This window comes from Schistocerca serialis, chromosome 2 (assembly GCF_023864345.2).
Source record: "Schistocerca serialis cubense isolate TAMUIC-IGC-003099 chromosome 2, iqSchSeri2.2, whole genome shotgun sequence".
Classification (NCBI taxonomy): domain Eukaryota; kingdom Metazoa; phylum Arthropoda; class Insecta; order Orthoptera; family Acrididae; genus Schistocerca; species Schistocerca serialis.
In genome coordinates, this window is record NC_064639.1 from 402,781,569 (window position 1) to 402,798,621 (window position 17,053).

Below are 17,053 nucleotides of genomic sequence, written 5' to 3' on the forward strand. Positions count from 1 at the left end.
AACTCTTGTGCGGCCTGTCATCTACAGTTCCTGTCTCTCTGTATCCCCTCCATTTCCCGAACAACAACGCTTTGGTTCACTCCGAGACGCCTGGACAGTTCCCTTGTTGAGAGCCCTTCGTGGCACAAAGTAACATTGCGGACGCGATCGCACCGCGGTATTGACCGTCTAGGCATGGTTGAGCTACAGACAACACGAGCCGTGTACCTCCTTCCTGGTGGGATTACCGGAACTGATCGGCTGTCGGACCCCCTCCGTCTAATAGGCGCTGCTCATGCATGGTTGTTTACATCTTTGGGCAGGTTTAGTGATATCTCTGAACAGTCAAAGGGACTATGTCTGTGATATAATATCCACAGTCAACGTCTTTCTTCAGGAGTTCTGTTAACTGGGGTGGTGCAAAACTTTTTTTGATGTGTGTATTATTATTGAATGGCATTAATTAACGCAAAAATCAGTTAATAACAACGTTTTGATGTATTCCTGTTACCTTGTAGCAAGCATTTCTTTTCAGGGCCATTTCCTTGCACACACTGCGATGTTCGTATATGGTCTTCCCAAGAACGTCTTGGTCCACCATGTTTCTATCATCCGGGTGGTTTCCATCGAGAAATGGTCTTTGTCTACCTGTGATCTGGGATTCTCAACAAATTTCCATACCAATTTCATTCGTATCTGTCACTGTTTCGTTTGTCCTCTTCGTAGCTCGTATGTTGTCATTAGTTTTTTCACGATTTCTGATATTCTGACACTCCCTCGTTGCTATCCATTTCCACAGTTATTGGAATGTATAATGCGGCATGAAACATGGATCTTGCTGAGGTGGGTAGGCTTGCATGTCTCGTCGATAACAGATAGCCCTACTGTAGGTGCAGCCACAACACATTGTTATCTGTGGAGAGGCCAGACTAACACATGACTCCTGAAGAGGGCCAGCATCCTTGTCTGAATGATTGACTGATTTGGCGTTGTAACATTAGACAGCATGACCTTGCTATGCCTGTACTACGAATGGCTCAAAGCAAGGGGAACTACAGCTGTTATTATTTCCTGGGGGAATGCAGGTCCTTTACTTACTGATCATGGAATCCTCTTCGGTAAAATATTCCGGAGATAAAATACGCTGGTCAGCCAGAACATTAAGACCACCGACCTAGTATCAGAATGAACCCGCCTGGGCGATAGCAGCGGCTCCTGGTGAGGAATGTCTGCTAGTCAGACACACGCACGGTGCATGTAGTATCAGTGAGCGTGCTGTCCGTGTGTAGAATGGGGAACGCGCGCCATTTATCTGAGTTTGAGCAAATTGTGATGGCCTGGACGCTCGGTACGAGCATTTCGGATACTGCACGACTTGTCGGGTGTTCGAAGGGTGCTGTGGTGAGTGTCTTCAATACGTAGCGACAGCAAGGTGAAACCACGTCCAGGCATCGTGGTGCTGGGCGGCCACCCCACATTACAGATGTCGGACGCTGTAGGTTGGGCAGACCAGTGAAACAGGACAGGTGGCAGACTGATGACCCAGCAGTTTGGCCCCTACCCCCTTTTTAAACCAGCCAACCAGGATAGGTGGAAAACTTTGGCGGAACTAACATCAGACTTTAATTCTGTGCAGAATACAAGTGTGTCTGAACACTTAATGCGCCGAACACTCCTAACGATGGGCCTTCGCAGCCGACGAGACTTGAATGTGCCAATGTTAACACCACGACATCGTCACCTAGGACTGAAATGGGCATGTGACCATCGTCATTGGACGTTGGTGCAGTGGCAGAGCGTTGCATGGACTGATGAATCCCGATACCTTCATCATCATGCCGATGGCAGAGCACGCATCCTTCATCTTCCAGGGGAACATCTCCTTGGCACTTGCACTGCGGGATGGAGACAAGCTGGCGGCGGCTCCATTATGCTCTGGGGAACCTTCACGTGGTCGTCCATGGGTCCAGTGGAGCTCGTGCAAACACTGTGACGGGCAAGAGGTGTTGTACACTGGTTGCAGACCACGTACATCCCTTCACGAAGATCATGTTTCCCGATGGCAGTGGCATTTTTCTACAAGATAATCTGCTGTATCATAAGACCAGTAGTGTGATGGACTGATTTGCGGAACACAATAGCGAGTTGCAGCGGATTTGATGGCACCCTTCCCCCCCCCCCCCCCCCCAACTCACCAGATCTGAAACCAGTCGATCACATATGGGACGTCATCGCCCACCTTCCCGGAATTTACGGGAGTTAGGTAAGTAACATGTGCAGATTTGGTGCCAGCTCCGTGCGGCGACCTACCAAGGAAAATTGGAAATTTGTGGTAAGTTGGCAAGGCTCCCCAGACCACGCGGCTATCGCGGGCGGCACCTATCAAGGCCTCATTGCTTCGATGCCACGACGCGTTGCCGCTGTTATCCGCGCCAAAGGTGGACGTATCGACTATTAGGTAGGTGGGCATTAAGTTCTGGCTGATCAGTATGGTCCTCCATTTGGGTCACCGAAAGGGAAATACTCAGGATGACGACGTCATCAAGAGAAACAAAGCTGGTATTCTACGGGTAGGAGTGTGGGATGTTGGATCCCTTAATTGGTTAGGTAGGTCAGAGAATTTTAAAAGGGAAATGGATTGGAGTTAGATACAGTGGAAATTAGTGAAGTGCAGTTGCAGGAAGAACAGGCCTTACAGGACTGGGTTTTAACACAAAATCAGAGAGGAGTAATGCGGGAGTAGTTCATACAGTGAATAAGAATGTAGAAATTCAGATAAGCTACTACAAACAACATAATGAAAGCTTTATTGTAGCTAACACAGAGACAAAGCCAATACCCAGCACAGTAGTACAATATTATATGCGAACTAGCTCCGCAGATAGTGAATAGATTGAAAGAATTTGTGCTGAGAAAATGGAAATTATTCGGAAAGTTATTGTGGTGGGAGACTGAAATTCTATAGTAGGGAAAATAGTGGCAGAAACAGGGACGATGGGAAAAGAATGAAAAAGAAAGCCGCTTGATAGAATTTTGCGCAGGACGTTATTTAATCATCGCTAACGGTTTAAGGATCATGAAAAAAGATGGTATACATGGTAGAGGTCTAGGAACTCTTGGAAGGTTTCAGCCTTTTTCGTAGTTTTAAGTCAGAGATTTTGGTACCAGATTTTAGTCTCTAAGATAGTTGTTCCACTGTCAGATGTGGACTCTGACCACTACTTTTTGGTTATGAACTGCAGATTGTAACTGTAAAAGTTGCGAAATGGTAGAAAATCAAGTAGATGATACCTGGCTCAATTGAAAAAACCACAGGTTGTTGAAGGTTTCAGAGGCATCATCAGCCCTATGGTGGACGGAAACGAGGTAAAGAAAAACAATTAGAATAACTTTGAGAGATGAAATAGTGAAGGCAGCAGCTTATCACATTGGTAAAAAGACAAGGCCTAGTGGAAATTCTTGGATATCATAAGAGATATTGAATTTAATTGATGAGAGGGAAAACATAAAAACGCAGCAGAGGAAGTAGGCAAATAGGAATACAGGCGTTTAAAAAATGAGATCTACAGAAATTGCAAAATGACTAAACAGGGATAGCTAGAGGACAAAAGCAAATCTAGGAGAGCATGTGTAACTGAGGAAAGGTAGATATCGTCTATAGGAAAATTAGAGGCATTTGGAGAAAAGAAAATAGTGTATGAATATCAAGAGCTCAGATACAAAAACGATACTAAGTAAAGAAGGGACTGCTTAAAGGTGCGATAAATACAGTGTGAATCACCTCGAACTTGCATCGCAAATATTCCGGAAATGGAAAGCGCCATTGATGTGCGGTTTGCACAGAATGGATTGGCGGTCAGGGGCTCGTATTTTTATGCAATAAACAGATTGTAATAACATGTCGCAAGTATTTTTGTACAAACATACACGTTTTTAAATAGAAAAATGCCTATTGACATTAGCAGACTGAAAGTAGGGTAAATTAGAATGTCAGTATTTTGGGTTGCAGGATTCTAGTGCGTGTCGTTGGCGAGATATCGTATTGTTTGTGCCATTCAAGCTGCGTAGATATTCGGTACGATGTTGTTATGTTTGTTTACTGTGTACTTGTTTTTTCGTTGAGTGGATTGCGACTTGCTAGTCGGTCAGTATGTGACAGTCCAAGCAGTAGGTCGTGAATGGACTTGTAGGGTTTACCAATGCAGACAAAGCCGGCATGCTCATCGGGTGCGGAGAGTACAGAAAGTTTGTTCTCGAACGGTGTACGCGGCAGGGTACACAAATAGACGTCAACCGTCTGGAACCGCAAGACCGCTACGGTCGCAGGTTCGAATCCTGCCTCGGGCATGGATGTTTGTGATGTCCTTAGTTTAGTTAGGTTTAACTAGTTCTAAGTTCTAGGGGACTAATGACCTCAGCAGTTGAGTCCCATAGTGCTCAGAGCCATTTGAACCATCGACGTCAACCATCTCGACAGTTGTTTATCAACCTCTTCAACTAGTTACGTGAAAGTCGTAGTGTAACACCTAGACAATGTAACAGAAAGAAGCAAGTGTCGACAGAAGAGGGGTAAAATTAATGATCTTGCAGCTGTTGCGGCTGATCCGCACTTGAGCTCCCGCGCAACTGCACGAGGAAGTGGCATCAGTCAAGCAAGTGTCCCAGGCAATCTCTGTCGACATAGATTTCGTCCCCATCACGTCTCTCTCCATCAAGAGCTGCATGGAAACGATTATTAGAATCATGGTAAATTCTGTACATGGGCATTAACAGGATACTCCAGATGTATAATGTATCTTGTTTATTGATAATGCCACATTTACCAATCATGGATAGATAAACCGCCGAATGAAGCGCTTTTGTTCTGTTGACAATCCCCGTTGGCTTCGTTAGGTGGAACCTCAGCGTCCGTGGAGTGTAAACGAGTGGTGTGGGACAGACATGATTCTCCAAAATTTTTGTGAAGGTCATGTATTCTAGAATAATATTTCACCTTAGCAACTCCTTAGCAAATCACAGTTGGAGATTCAGAAGGGTTGCTCTACTGAGAATGCCATTTATATATTCTCTAACCAGATTTTATAAACATTAAATAATAAAATAACACTGGTTGGTATTTTCTGCGACCTCTCTGAGGCACTTGACTCTGTGAATCACAGTATTCACCTACATAAATTGACGTTTTATGGGATTGATGGTATAACCAAGCGTGGATAACGTCGTATCTAATCAAAAGAATGCAGAAAGTTGCCTTAGTAATACAAGCAATGTAATACAGGAACATAATTTTGACTGGGGAGGAACCACGTATAGAGTTCCCGAAGGTTCAATCTTAGGTCCACTGCTGTTCCTCATACACATAAACGATCTTCCGTCTAGTATACAACAAGCAGAGTTAGTTTTTTTTTTTTCAGATGACACCAGTGTTGTAATCAAACCAAGCATACACACGATACAGAAGAAATGGTAAACAAATTTCTTAAAAGTATCACTCTCAACTTCAAAAAGACCCAACATAAACAGTTCCGCACATCTAGAGGTACTACAGGACGGAATAGTAAATAGGGTGGAAACTTGAAAATTCTTAGAGATCCATATTGACGAGAATTTAAATTGGGAAAAACGCATTTTGGAACTCCTAAAATAATTTGATTCAGGCTCAATTACTTAGAATATTTACAAATTTTGGGGAGGGAGAAATCAGTAAGTTGACATGTTTTGCACATTTTCATTCAATAATGACATATGCAATGTTCTAGGGTAACTCATATTTAAGAAACAAAATCTTCATTGGGCAAAAACGTGTTGTGAGAATATTATGCAGTTCTCACCTAAGATCATCTTGTAGACATCTGTTTAAGAAGTTGGGCTTTCTGACTACTGCTCCGCACCATATTTATTCCCTCATGAAGTTTGTTGAAAATAATCCACTACAGTTCAAGAGGAACAATCAGGTACATAATCACAATACCAGAAGGTAAAAAGACATTCATTACTCCACATTAAGGTTGTCTGTACCACAAAAAGGGGTGCACAATACCGCAGCAAAAATATTTGATTATTTACCCAGTGAAATAAAACGTCTGGCAGACAACAGAGTAATATTTGATAACAAACTCCTTGACAACTCCTTCTATTCCGTAGAAGAATTTCTATTATTGTAGTGTGTAAAGAATTGCCAACTCACACATGTACATCTGTTTCTTTTTCTTTTTGTAAAAAAAATATAAATGTTCAGAATGTGACCGTATGTACAAATTAATAGTAGTGAACCATCAGCCAATAGCCCCGTTTTTCGTAGACGGAACACTAAACGCGCACAAGTATCGCAGCCTCCTGAAAGACCATCTTCCATGGATGCTGGATGCTAGAAGACCTATGGTACCAACAAGATGGCATTCCAGCCCGTTGTGCACGAAGTACTATAGCATGTGTTCGTGAATTGTTTCCAGATCATTGGAATGGACACAGAGGATCTATACCTTGGCTCACCCGTTCCCCCGATTTGCCCCCTTTATGTTTTTTTTTCTGCGGGTACAGCTGAAAGACGCTGTCCAATTACGCCTGATGACATGAAACGACGTATTACTGCAGCCTCACGTCTATACAGGGGCGATGTTCTTGAGGACAATATTATGGAAATGGAAGAGGAGGTAGATGAAGATGAAATGGGAGATATTATACTGCGTGAAGAGTTTGACAGAACACTGAAAGACCTAAGTCGAAACAAGGCCCCGCGAGTAGACAACATTCCATTAGAACTACTGACAGCCTTGGGAGAGCCAGGCCTAACAAAACTCTATCATCTGGTGAGTAAGATGTATGAGACAGGCGAAATTCCCTCAGACTTCAAGAAGAATGTAGTAATTCCAATCCCAAAGGAAGCAGGTGTTGACAGATGTGAAAATTACCGAACTATCAGTTTAATAAGTCACAGCTGCAAAATACTAACGCGAATTCTTTACAGACAAATGGAAAAACTGGTAGAAGCTGGCCTCGGGGAGGATCAGTTTGGATTCCGTAGAAATATTGGAACACGTGAGGCAATACTGACCCTACGACTTATCTTAGAAGAAAGATTAAGGAAAGGCAAACCTACGTTTCTAGCATTTGTAGACTTAGAGAAAGCATTTGACAATGTTGACTGGAATACTCTCTTTCAAATTCTGAAGGTGGCAGGGGTAAAATACAGGGAGCGAAAGGCTATTTACAATTTGTACAGAAACCAGATGGCAGTTATAAGAGTCGAGGGGTATGAAAGGGAAGCAGTGGTTGGGAAGGGAGTGAGACAGGGTTGTAGCCTCTCCCCGATGCTATTCAATCTGTACATTGAGCAAGCAGTAAAGGAAACAAAAGAAAAGTTCGGTGTAGGTATTAAAATCCATGGAGAAGAAATAAAAATTTTGAGGTTCGCCGATGACATTGTAATTCTGTCAGAGACAGCAAAGGACTTGGAAGAGCAGTTGAACGGAATGGACAGTATCTTGAAAGGAGGGTATAAGATGAACATCAAAAAAAGCAAAACGAGGATAATGGAATTTAGTCGAATTAAATCGGGTGATGCGGAGGGAATTAGATTAGGAAATGAGACACTTAAAGTAGTAAAGGAGTTTTGCTATTTGGGGAGCAAAATAACTGATGATGGTCGAAGTAGAGAGGATATAAAACGTAGACTGGAAATGGCAAGGAAAGCGTTCCTGAAGAAGAGAAATTTGTTAACATCGAGTATTGATTTAAGTGTCAGGAAGTCGTTTCTGAAAGTATTTGTATGGAGTGTAGCCATGTATGGAAGTGAAGCATGGACGATAAATAGTTTAGACAAGAAGAGAATAGAAGCTTTCGAAATGTGGTGCTACAGAAGAATGCTGAAAATAAGATGGGTAGATCACATAACTAATGAGGAGGTATTGAATAGAATTGGGGAGAAGAGGAGTTTGTGGCACAACTTGACTAGAAGAAGGAATCGGTTGGTAGGACATGTTCTGAGTCATCAAGGGATCACCAATTTGGTACTGGAGGGCAGCGTGGAGGTTAAAAATCGTAGAGGAAGACCAAGAGATGAATACACTAAGCAGATTCAGAAGGATGTAGGCTGCTGTAGGTACTGGGAGATGAAGAGACTTGCACAGGATAGAGTAGCATGGAGAGCTGCATCAAACCAGTCTCAGGACTGAAGACAACAACAACAACTGCAGCCTGCTCAGACATCCCTTAAATGCTAGCACACGCGCACCAGTAGTTCCATACTAGACAGAATCGTGTATTGTCACTGCCGGTGGTCATTTTGGACACACCTGTGATAGTTGTCTCGTTACTGATCGGAATCCACGTAACTAGCGTATGCAGTTGTGTTGTTAGTTGGTGTATGCTGCCACAGGTATTCTACAAGTGTCAGTGTGGAAACTTTTCAAAATACGGCACCTCGTAAACGAATTTCACTAGAATTCTGCAACAAGCACGACTGGCATTCTAATTAACCCTACTTTTAGTTTGTTAATATCGGTAGACATTGTTCCATTTAAGAAATGTATGTTCGCACAAAAATCACACTTTCCAAGTATTATTACAATCTGTTGATTGACAAACAGTACGAACAGTACGAGTCCTTGACAACTAGTCCATTCTGTAAAAACCGCCCATCAATAGCGCTTTCCGTTTCTTCAGTATTTGCGGTGCAAGTTTTAGATAAGTTACTCTGTATGTGATATGATACTGCGAGAAGAATTTGACAGAGCTTTGAAAAAACTAAGCCGAAACAAGGCTTCGAGAGTAGACGATCGTTCCTGAGAACTGCTGATATCCTTGGGAGAGCCAGTCATGATAAACCTATTTCACCTGGTGTACAAGATATATGAGACAGGGGAATGCCCTCAGACTTCAAGAAGAATATAACAATTCCAGTCCCAAAGAAGGCAAGAGCTGATAGATGTGAATGCTAATGAACCTTGTGTTTAGTAAGTCACAGTTGCAAAATATCGACACGACTTATTTACCGAAGAATGGAACAACCAATAGACCTTGACCTCGGGGAAAACCTGTTTGGATTCTGGAGAATTGTAGCAACTTGCGAGGCAATACTGACGCTACAACTCTCCTAGAAGATAAGTTGAAGGAAGGCAAACCTAGGTGTATAGCATTTGCAGATGTAGAGGAAGCTTTAGACGTTTTTGACTGGCAAATTTTGAAGGCAGTGGAGATAAAATACAGAGAGCAAAACGTTACGTGCAACTTGTACAGACACCAGACTGCAAGTGTAAGAATTGGAGGCCATGAAAAGAAAAGCCGTAAGTGAGAAATGTGTGAGATGGGGTTGTAGACTATACTTGATGTAATTCGTCTGTACATTGAACGAGCTTTGAATGAAACCAAGAAGAAGTTTGGAAAGATAACTATTGTTCAGGGGGATGAAATAAAAACTTAGGTTTGCTTATGACGTTGATATACTGTCAAACGTCTGCGGCGACAGAAAGGGCACCAGGTCACAAAATTAAACAAAGATTAAGTTTGCCAAATCTTCAGTACCAGCGGAGCCCCTAAATAGATGGACGAAAACTCGCTAAGAGAAGAAGTCTGTACAGTCATTAAGTCAAAGACAGTGAAGGCCTTGGAGGAGCATTTGAGCAGACTGGATAGTGTCTTGAAAAGAGATTATGACAATAGTAAAACAAGGATAATCGAATGTAGTGAAAATAAATCAGGCGACGCTGAGAGAGTTACATTACGAAATGTGAGACTAAACGTAGTAGATAAGTTTTGTTATTTGGACAGCAAACTAACTGACGATGCTCAGTGTAGAGAGGATATACATCTACATCTACATCTACATCTACATGATTACTCTGCAATTCACATTTAAGTGCTTGGCAGAGGGTTCGTCGAACCACAATCGTACTATCTCCCTACCATTCCACTCCCGAACAGCGCGCGGGAAAAATGAACACCTAAACCTTTCTGTTCGAGCTCTGATATCTCTTATTTTATTTTGATGATCATTCCTACCTATGTAGGTTGGGCTCAACAAAATATTTTTGCATTCGGAAGAGAAAGTTGGTTCGAAAAAGTCTTTGCTTTAATGACTTCCAGCCCAACTCGAGTATCATATCTGCCACACTCTCTCCCCTATTACGTGATAATACAAAACGAGCTGCCCTTTTTTGCACCCTTTCGATGTCCTCTGTCAATCCCTCCTGGTAAGGATCCCACACCACGCAGCAATATTCTAACAGAGGACGAACGAGTGTAGTGTAAGCTCTCTCTTTAGTGGACTTGTTGCATCTTCTAAGTGTCCTGCCAATGAAACGCAACCTTTGGCTCGCCTTCCCCACAATATTGTCTATGTGGTCTTTCCAATTGAAGTTGTTCGTAATTTTAACACCCAGGTACTTATTTGAATTGACAGCCTTGAGAATTGTACTATTTATCGATTAATTGAATTCCAACGGATTTCTTTTGGAACTCATGTGGATCACCTCACACTTTTCGTTATTTAGCGTCAACTGCGACCTGCCACACCATACAGCAATCTTTTCTAAATCGCTTTGCAACTGATACTGGTCTTCGGATGACCTTACTAGACGGTAAATTACAGCATCATCTGCGAACAACCTAAGAGAACTGCTCAGATTGTCACCCAGGTCATTTATATAGATCAGGAACAGCAGAGGTCCCAGGACGCTTCCCTGGGGAACACCTGATATCACTTCAGTTTTACACGATGATTTGCCATCTATTACTACGAACTGCGACCTTCCTGACAGGAAATCACGAATCCAGTCGCACAACTGAGACGATACCCCATAGGCCCGCAGCTTGATTAGAAGTCGCTTGTGAGGAACGGTGTCAAAAGCTTTCTGGAAATCTAGAAATACGGAATCAACTTGAGATCCTCTGTCGATAGCGGCCATTACTTCGTGCGAATAAAGAGCTAGCTGCGTTGCACAAGAACGATGTTTTCTGAAACCATGCTGATTACGTATCGATAGATCGTTCCCTTCGAGGTGATTCATAATGTTTGAATACAAACTGGCAATGACAAGAGAAGCATTTCTGAAGAAGAGAAATTTGTTAACATTGAATATAGATTTAAATGGAGATAGCCTTTTATGAAGGTGTATGTGTGGAGTGTACGTAGCCTTACACGGAAATGAACCGTGGATGCTGTGCAGTTGACTCAGGACAAGAATACAAGCTTTCTTTCAAAAAGTAGTGTTCTAGGAAGATGCTGAATTAAAATGGATAGATCGAATAACAAATGAGAAGCTACTGCATCGAATCGACGGAAAAAAGTTTATACCATAACTTGGTTAAAAGAAGCGATCGGTTGATAGGACACATCCCGAGCATCAGGGATTTGATAATAGAATGAAGTGTGTGGGATAAAAATTATAAATGGAGACCAAGGCTCATACTCAGTTGGCTGGTTCAAATAGATGTAGGTTAAGCTAGTATGCAGAGATGAAGAGGTTAGATAGCATTAAGAGCTGCATCAAACCAGTCATCAGACTGAAGAGCATAAGATCGTCAGTTTTCTTTGGAGGCCAGCATTTAAAAACAGTAGTTCTGATGCACAGCTCAGCTACCAGCTTATCCAACTTTTCTTACAGTTGTTTGAAATGTTCTTGTCCCAACAAAAAGTATTCGTACATCCTATTACTTTTCGCTTTGTCGAATCCTGTATTTTAGTTTCGTATTACCATATCCATTTTTATCAATATACGACCTCAGATATTAAAATTTTTCTACCTGTCTCATAATTGTTCCTTCAAATCTAGTATCGCTATTCACTGCTAGGTATTCCGTTTTTTTTAAATTCATTTGTCATATTTTTTATGTACACTGAAGATAGTATTCATCTTGTGCTAGAATGCCTAGACCGTCAGCGAATGAAAACACCTGCACCTCATTAAAAATGGCTCCCGTTTCTTCGCAGGTATTCTTCCATCTTTAAAGAGCCACTTCTACGTATGAACCGAACAAGACAGTGAACGCACTCTAAGCCTTACAGATTCTGGTAACTTTCACCCTGTTTCAGTCTGTACCTTGTGATCTCTTTGCGTTTTATTAATAATCTGAAAAAGATGATCACCCATATACGAGGGTCGTCCAAGTTCTGTTTCTGTTTCTATCCGCGGCAGCGCTACGATCGCAGTTCCGAGCATGCGCGGCAGTTACGCTGACTCAAGGAGGACATGTACGGCATTTTCAGATCGCTGCTACCGACGTGTGCTTTGTAGTGCTTCTTTATAATGTCAGCCTTAATTGAAAATGCCGCCGCATGTGAAATCTGATCTGTGACTCGTTTTCTAAATCCAAAGAAAGTTAAATCAAAGGAAATTCATCGGGAAATCTGCGAGGTTTACGGACAAAATGCTATGAGTGAGTGAATAGTTAGAAGATGGGTCAGACTGTTGAATGAAGGACGTGATCAAGTGCACGATGATGAACGAAGTGGACGCCCGCCTGTGGTTACTGATGAACTAGTTCACGCAATTGAAGGGAAGATTAAGCACAACCGTAAGTTTACACTTAGTGCCCTTGCTATGGAAGTCTTACACCTAAAATCTGTCCTTGGTTGTCAACATTTCAACGATGATGACGAGCTGAAAGAAGATGTTACCACATGGTTGAATACACAGGCGGCGGCAGCCTTCTGTGATGAAGGCATAGAAAAACTTGTGCCACACGCTATGGCAAGTGCCTACAAAATTTTGGAAGCTATGTAGAAAAGTAGTGCTTTAAGTTTCTACTTCTGCTGTTGTAAAATAAAGAGGTTCTCTGTACAAGACCTGTTCTCTCTGAAACCACTCTGTTCTTTCCCAATATGGTGGCTAATATTCTGCCTATTTTCTCATACAAAATCTGACCAAATAGCGGACTTATTGTGTCGTTCAAACTAATGTGTCCGTAGCAGTCAATGTGTCTTCGTTCCCCTTCTTTGAAACAGAAATGATATATGACCTTCTCCGGACTGATGGCATTTCAGTTCGTTCACATCAGTTGTTTAAAACATGCGTTATTCTTTCCTTTAAATGGCCTCCTCGAGCTTTCAAAAATTCCATAGGGATATTTCCGCGACTAGATGATCGACCATTCTTCATTGTAGCTGACAAGGTGTTCACCTCCTCAGTCGTAACGGTCATACCTCGAAGTTTCTTCAGTCTTACCTTCTTCCTTATTTGTTTTATACCCCCCCTCCCCCTCCCCCCCGCGCCAAGCATATTATTTATATCTTATTATTACGGCTTCTTTCTATATACCATCTGAATCATAACTTTTTACTACCGGTTTCACTCTGGGGTGCAGATCATCTTCGGATTTAAGTTTGAACAACGAAAAAAAAAAAAAAAAAAAAAAAAAAAACGATAAGAAGTTACAGAAATGTGATATTACAAGCTCTTCCATCAACGGTTTTTCAGGTAACAGCAAAATATTATGAACCCATACGTATCTGGCGGCGCAAAGTGCAGTTTGTCAACAGTGGTGTGAAACTAATGTAAAATACAAGTATGTTGTGTTCTAATTCATAGTGTAATACATTAAAACAATGTAAAACAAATACCTCCAAAAAAATTATGATTAAAAGACAGATCAGTGTAATACATTTCAGGACGTATGATGTGTTACACGATAAAAGATAACAAAATAAATGTAATAACCAATATCATAATACATTGTGCATCGTACATTTTCATTTTTGTTCATTTATTTTAAGGATAGTGCAAAATTACCAAACATATCTGATCTGCATAGCTTTGATTCTCCATCTGTTAAAATACAACTTCAGGGATTTTCCTTCATCATAGGTAATAAATATAAACACAGTCTGAGGATTCTTATTGTCAGTTAAAAAGGGAAGAACAAAAAGGACGTGACTTGAAATTTATAACAGCAAAAGGAAAGAACCTGACAGACATCTTAACGAACAGAATGAATCTTCTCGTAATGCTCAATTTAATATTTATGATGACATGTTTCGGTAGGTGTGCAATGCCTGACGTTCTTCTGTGTTCCGCGAAATGAATTTGTTTATCATGTTAGCTGGTCGTGATGGAATGTGATCGGCGCAGACTGCAGTCTGCAGCGCAACTGTAGCGCCCATTCTTATATTTCCCGATACTGTTCTCGTTTAAGAACGTCGTTATTTCTGGTAATTGTGTGCTAAACGTTATGGTTATGGAAATAACTATATTCCTTTTTTCCCATTCCTATAACAAAAGATACGATGGTTCCTAATACATGGAGTCATTTTTTTCTATACCTTTCTCGGCAAAGATCAGTAGACGCTGCATTACCTCCCATTTCTGCCCTCACAAATAGTGCCCACCGTTTCAGAATGTGTGTTTTCACAGTAACATTGCAGTGAGTTTCTTTATTCTCCTTCTTTTTCTTCCTGACATGCATCTTTACTTACGCAGTTCCTGAAGCATTTCCGTAACACTCGCGTGATGATCAAACCTACCAGTAACAAATCTAGCAGCCGGCCTCTGGATTGCTTCTATGTCCTCCCTCAATCCGACCTGATAGGGATCCTAAACGCTCGAGCAGTACTCAAGAATAGGTCGTATTAGTGTTTTATAAGCGGTCTCCTTTACAGATGAGCCACATCTTCCCAAAATTCTACCAATGAACCGAAGACAACTATCCGCCTTCCCCACAACTGCCATTACATGTTTGTCCCACTCCATGTCGCTCTGCAATGCTACGCCCAAATATTTAATCGACGTGACTGTGTCGAGCGCTACACTACTAATGGAGTATTCAAACATTACGGGATTCTTTTTCCTATTCCTCTGCATTAATTTACATTTATCTATATTTAGAGTTAGCTGCCATTCTTTACACCAGTCACAAATCCTGTCCAAGTCATCTTGTATCCTCCTACAGCCACTCAACGACGACACCTTCCCGTACACCACAGCATCATCAGCAAATAGCCGCACATTGCTATCCACCCTATCCAAAAGATCATTTGTGTAGATAGAAAACTACAGCGGACCTACCACACTTCCCTGGGGCACTCCAGATGATACCCCACCTCCGATGAACGCTCACCATCGAGGAGAACGTACTGGGTTCTATTACTTAAGAAGTCTTCGAGCCACTCACGTATTTGGGAACCAATCCCTTATGCTCGTACCTTAGTTAGGAGTCTGCAGTGGGGCACCGAGTCAAACGCTTTCCGGAAGTCAAGGAATATGGCATCCGTCTGATACCCTTCATCCACGGTTCGCAAAATATCGTGTGAAAAAAGGGCGAGTTGCGTTTCGCAGGAGCGATGCTTTCTAAAGCCGAGCTGATGCATGGACAGCAACTTCTCTGTCTCAAGGAAATTCATTATATTCGAACTGAGAATATGTTCGAGAATCCTGCAACAAACTGATGTTAAGGGTATTGGTCTGTAATTTTGAGGATCCGTCCTTCTACCCTTCTTATATACAGACGTCACCTGCGCTTTTTTCCAGTCTCTCGGGACTTTACGTTGGGCAAGAGATTCGCGATAAATGCAAGCTAAGTAAGGAGCTAATGCAGTAGAGTACTCTCTGTAAAACCGAATTGGAATCCCATCTGGACCTGGCGATTTATTTATTTTCAACCCATTCAGCTGCTTCACAACCCCAGGGATGTCTATCACTATGTCCTCCATACGGGAATCTGTACGAAACTCAAACGGCGGTATGTTTGTACGATCCTCCGCGTGAAAGATTTCTCAAATGCTAAATTTAAAATTTCAGCTTTCGTTGTGCTGTCTTCCGTTGCCAGGCCAGACTGATCAGTGAGTGACTGGACGGAAGCCTTCGACCCGCTTACCGATTTTACGTAAGACCAGAATTTCCTTGGGTTTTAAGCAAGATCTTTTGCTAAGGTATGACGGTGGTAGTGGTTATACGCTTAGCGCATCGCTCTTTTTACAGCAGCACGAATCTCTACTAACTTTTGCCTGTCCTCATTCTCCCGATCTTTCTTGTACCGCGAGTGCAATTGTCTTTCCTACCTGAGCATTCTCCGAATTGCGCTGTTAAACCACAGTGGGTCTTTTCCGTCAGTAACCCACTTTTTCGGCACATACTTCTTCAAAGCGTGATTTACACTGTGTTTAAAATTTACCCATAATTTTCCACGTCCATCGTACCGGAAGTAAATGAAGTCGATTCATTTACTAAGTGGGATGCTAACAACTGCTTATCTGCTCTTTGTCGTAAGAATGCTCTCATAGCCTACTGGCCGACTTTTTAACTTTCATAACCATTTTTTTTACCACCTATATGATCACTAAGCCCTGTCTCAACACTGACACCGTCGATGAGGTCTGGTCTGTTCGTGACTACCAGATCTAAAATATTTTCATTACGCGTTGGCTGTCGATTTAGCTGCTAAAGACAGTTTTCGAATAATGTGTTCAAAAGTAATTCACACGACGGCTTGTCTGTACCAACTGGCCTGCCGGTGTGGCCGTGCGGTTCTAGGCGCTTTAATCCTGCATCGGGCATGGGTGTGTGTGATGTCCTTAGGTTGGTTAGGTTTAATTAGTTCTAAGTCCTAGGCGACTGATGACCTCAGAAGTTAAGTCGCATAGTGCTCAGAGCCATTTTTTGTGCCACCTGTAATGAATCCATGGACGTCCCAGTCTATACTAGGTAGGTTGAAGTCGCCTCCGACTAATATAGCATGATCCGGGTACTTCTGCGATACAGAGTGCAGACTCCCTTTGAATGATTCTAGAACTGTCACGGTGGAACCTGGTGGCCGGTAATAACACCCAACAATTAACTTCATTTCTCCTAGCCCTGTTCAAGTAAAGATTTGGAGCAGGCGTGCGGGTAGAAGGCGGAAACCCGTTTCTCAGTTGCAACATTCGTGGAAAATAACAGCTCAGGCGACCAGTGAAAAAAATAATTTTTTGCTTTTCTTTTGCGGTTATCAGACTTGGTACAAACTTGGTTTTGATATCTATCTGAGAATTCGCCGAGAATAATCTGGAAAATATCAAAAACGTACGTCAGAATGGTCACAGTAGGATTTAGATTTTCTCCACTCTAACATATTTTGAGAGGGTTTTATTCTAATAATTCACTCC